Source organism: Bos indicus, chromosome 7 (genome assembly GCF_029378745.1).
Source record: "Bos indicus isolate NIAB-ARS_2022 breed Sahiwal x Tharparkar chromosome 7, NIAB-ARS_B.indTharparkar_mat_pri_1.0, whole genome shotgun sequence".
NCBI classification, from domain to species: domain Eukaryota; kingdom Metazoa; phylum Chordata; class Mammalia; order Artiodactyla; family Bovidae; genus Bos; species Bos indicus.
In genome coordinates, this window is record NC_091766.1 from 81,189,542 (window position 1) to 81,194,449 (window position 4,908).

Consider the following 4,908-nt stretch of genomic DNA (forward strand, 5'->3'; position numbering starts at 1 on the left):
AAAGTGCAGAAAGCATGGCCGAGAGGAGCTACCCCACGTCCGAGGTCAGAGGCAGAAGCTGGGAGGACCCCATGCCTGAAGGGCGGCGGCCAATAGAAGTTACCCCACGTCCGTGGTCAGGGGCAGCGGCCGAGAGTGCTAGACTGCGACGGCGCAGGAACAGCTGAGAGGAGCTACCCCACGTCCGAGGTCAGGGGTGGCGACGAGAGGAGTTACCCTGCGTCCTAGGCACAGGAGGGCCTTGGAGGAGCTATCCCATGTTGAAGGTCAGGAAGGGCGGCGGTGAGGAGATACCCCTCGTCCAAGGTAAGGATATATGTATACATATGGCTAATTCATTTTGCTGTACAGCAGAAATTAACACAACATTGTAAAGCAACTATGCTGCTGCTGCTAAGTCGCTTCAGTCATGTCCAACTCTGTGTGACCCCATAGACGGCAGCCCACCAGGCTCCTCCGTCCCTGGGATTTTCCAGGCAAGAGTACTGGAGTGGGGTGCCATTGCCTTCTCCAAAGCGACTATACTCCAATTTTCAAAAAGAATAGAAAAAGCAAGCATTAAAAAGCAACCCATGGAATTGAGATAGTATTTTTAAACCATGCCTATTAAGTGCTTAATGACCAAAATAGAAAGAATTCCTAAAACTCAATATCAAAAAACAAAGGACTTTAATAAATATTAATATATTTCCAAAGGATACTTAGAAATGGCCAACATGTATCTGAAAAGATGCTCAACATCACTAATTAAGCAATGCAAATAAAAACTACAATGAAGTATCTCATACCTGTTAGGATGCTACTTATTTAAAAAATAATGTGTTGATAAGTATTGAGGAAAGGGAACCCTTGTACTCTGAGTGGGGATGTAAATTTTTCAGCCACCATTTAAGAGTGTTTAGTCTCCTCAAAAAATTAAAAATAGAACAGCATATATAGTCCAGCTGTTGCCCTCATGGATATGTATTCAAAGGAACTGAAATAGGATCTTGACGGGATACCTGCCTTCTTGTGTTTACTGCAGCATTATTCACAATCTTCAAGACATGGAAACAATGTGAATGTTCACTTATGAATGAATAAAGAAAATGCAGTGTATGTGTACAGTTAAATGTTATTCAGCCTTAAACAAGGGAATCCTGCCATTTCCAACAATGTGGATGGGCCTGGGGAACATTATGTTAACTAAAAGCAGCCAGACACAAAGATGAATATTGCATGTGGAGTCTAAAAACCATCAAATCATCAATCTAGAAACAGTAGAAAGGTATTTGCAGGAGTTGGAGGAAATGAGGAGATCATATTCAAAGGGCAGCAAGTTTGAAAGTGAAAGTGAAGTCGCTCAGTCGTATCCGACTCTTTGCGACCCCATAGACTGTAGCCTACCAGCCTCCTTTGTCTGTGGGATTTTCCAGGCAAGGGTACTGGAGTGGGTTGCCATTTCCTTCTCCAGGAGATCTTCCCAACCCAGGGATTGAACCTGGGTCTCCTGCATTGCAGGCAGACGCTTTACCATCTGAGCCACCAGGGAAGCCAGAGAAAGTTTGAATTATGTAATAATTTCTGGAGACATCATTCAGCATGCTTCCCTGATAACTCAACAGGTAAAGAATCCGCCTGCGATCCAGGAGACGCAGGAGACTCAGGTTTGATCCCTGGGTTGGGATGATATTCTGGAGGAGGAAATGGCAACCCACTCCAGTGCTCTTGCCTGGGAAAACCATGGACAGGGGAGCCTGCTGGGCTACGGTCCATAGGGTCACAAAGAGTCAGACATGACTGAGCCACTGAGCAAGCACATTATTCAGCACAGCGCCTAGAGCTAATAATACTGTATTCTTTGCACAGACATGTACATAACAAACTGGGTGAGAGGAAACTTTGGGAGGTGGTGGATATGTCTATGTTCCTGGTGGTCTCATGGGTGCAGCTTATCCTCAAGCTTAGTGACGTGTACATACAAAATATGTAGAGCTCTTTACAAGTCAGTCATACCTCAAATGCTTTAAAACAAAGCATGTAGACGTTAAGAATTTTGCTGCTCTTTGCTGCTGTTCACTCACTGGGAATAGACTGGTGCTGTGATTTCTGGAGGCCTTTAGGCTTCCCTGTGCCATTCAGACTGATGGAGAAGCAGCATACCCTGGGGAAGGGTGTGTCCTCGCTCTGCTCCACAGCTGTCATGTCCACCAACCCGGCCAGAGGTGCGGTCTGCACACACCTCCACCCCACCTACATCTCCCCCTTTAATCTTAGCCTTGGAGTAGACATGGGAGTCCTTTGGGACACTGAGTAAAATCCAAGCATTTTAATCAGCATATTCACTTCGTAGTTTTACTTGCCTTTTGATGGAGGAGCAAGTCTCATCTCAGGGATGTAACCAATTAATCATTGTGCGTGTGTGCTAAATTGCTTCAGTCATGTCTGACTCTGTGGGACTCTATGGACTGCTCGGCTCCCTCTTTCCATGGGATTTTCCAGGCAAGAATACTGGAATGGGTTGCCGTGCCCTCTTCCAGGGGATCTTCCTGACCCAGGGATCAAATCTGCATCTCTTATGTCTCCTGGCAGGCAGGTTCTTTACCACTAGCACCACCTGGGAAGCCCGATTGTTGTGGAGCAATCATCAAATACTCAGGTTTCAGTAATATGCTGGACTATGATTTATTATTTTCCTTAAGAAATGTATTGTTGTTTAGTCGCTAAGTCATGTTCAACTCTTTGTGACCTCACGGACTGCAGCATGCCAGGCTCCTCTGTCTGCCACTATCTCCCAGAATTTACTCAGATTCATGTCCGTTGAGTCGGTGATGCCATCCAACCATCTCACCCTCTGTCATCCCCTTCTCTTCTGCCTTCAATCTTTCCCAGCATCAGGGTCTTTTTCAATGACTCGGCTCTTTGCATCAGGTGGTCAGATTATTGGAGCTTCAGCATCAGTCCTTCCAATGAATATTCAGGGTTGATTTCCTTTAGGATGGACTTGTTGAATCTCCTTGCAGTCCAAGGGACTCTCAAGAGTCTTCTCAAGCACCACAGTTCAAAAGCATCAATTCTTTGGTGCTCAGCCTTTCTTACAGTCCCACTCTCCAGTAGTCATGTACGGATGTGAGAGTTGGACCATAAAGAAATGTATACTATTTTAATTTTGAATGCCCAGTGACTAATTAGTTTTAGCTGGATATGACTGCCTTACCAGCAACAGTCTCCCCATTCCCTCACATCAGATATTGAAATAATTGACTGTGTAGATGACAAACACTGCATTGTTATGTTTTAATGAATTAGGTTTGCAGAAATTCATAGATGAAATGAGCATGCATCTATAATATTTAAATTATTTATAGATTTTTAGAAGTCTTAGAAGCCTAAATATGTTTAACCACACTGAGGAACTGTTGATTGAAGAGGTGGAGGTGGCTTGTTATAAAGCAAGGAGTTCACATTTCATCCATGTAGAGAATCGATAATGAAAGAGGAAAGGGCGTACTCTCACCCTCCCCTCCTCTCCCTCATTGTTTGAAAACATTGGGAAGAAAACTAAACACTTACAATATTCAATCAAATATTAATAAGATATTAGTAGATATTTGTCTCAGTGCTACAAGATGTGGAATAAAAAACCCAGAGTGAACTCAGGGTTTCAAGGATCATTTGCCTACCTGATATGAAATAAAATAAAAGGGGGAAAAACACCCTGAAAAACAAACACCAAAAGGATGCAATGCAAACTAAAGAAGTTGGGGGTAAAACTAAAAGCAGCTAAAAGTTCCGTGGGTCTCCGTGGGAACTGACGGAGATTGGGGGACTGGTACAAGGGAGGCAGGCAGTGGGGCCTCGTTCTGAGCAGGCTGTTAGTGGGTGCTATATTGACTAAGGAACCACCTGTTGCAGATTCGGTGGTATGTTTATTAACATTGCTCCTGTAACAGGACTGGAGGGACCCATGGGGAGGGATACAAGTAGGAAGAGGTCGAGGAAGACTACTGTTAACTGAATATAAATGATGGGCTTGAATGTAAATAATGGGTCTTGTGGTAGAGGCAAGGAGAGTAGTTAGCCCCAAAGCAAAATATCTTGAAAGATTGCTTAATGGAGAAATGGAATTCTTTAATCAAATTGTAATCATTCATTACAGGAAAGATTGCAGTGATTGTGAGGTGCCATTATCACTTGCCACAGTAGTATAAGATTTGTATCAGCTTGGCTTTTAGTTAGTTGTGTTTTCCTGGAGTCTTTTTTTGTCTTAATAATGTTTCAGAAAAGATTGGAATCTTTTCTTACCAGTGCCAGTTATTCCTTAAGGAATAAAGTAGTTGTTTCAAGAACCACATTAATCCTTTTTACACTAATAACTATTTATGAAGGTACATTAATTTTTAAAATAATTCTACATATACCTTAATTACAAGGACTAATTGTAGGTACTAGAGATAACAGAACCCCCAAATGAGAAAGACATATAGACATGATTTAATGTAATTCTACTTACAAAAGTTGTAGGAATTTCTGATTAAACAAATTAGATTTCATTTGATCATGATAATGCATGCTTCAGTTCAGTTCAGTTGCTCAGTTGGTTCCAACTCTTTGTGACCCCATGGACTCTTAGCACGCTAGGCTTCCCAGTCCGTCACCAACTCCCAGAGCTTGCTCAAACTCATGTCCATTGAATTGGTGATGGCATCCAACCATCTCATACTCTGTCATCCCCTTCTTCCCCTGCCTTCAATCTTTCCCAGCATCAGGATCATTTCTAATGAGTCAGTTCTTTGCATCAGGTGGCCAAAGTATTGGAGCTTTAGCATCAGTCCTTCCAATGAATATTTAGGACTGATTTCCTTTAGGATGGACTGGTTGTATCTCCTTGCAGTCCAAGGGACTCTCAAGAGTCTTCTCCAACACCAC

General features: G+C 43.0%; 1 non-coding gene across 1 annotated transcript; it reads right to left on the reverse strand.

Moving 5' to 3' along the window:
- Positions 1–1,459: 1,459 nt before the first annotated feature.
- Positions 1,460–1,531, reverse strand: TRNAC-GCA (transfer RNA cysteine (anticodon GCA)). Its single transcript has one exon. It is a non-coding gene; the product is annotated as a tRNA-Cys (tRNA).
- Positions 1,532–4,908: the final 3,377 nt, after the last annotated feature.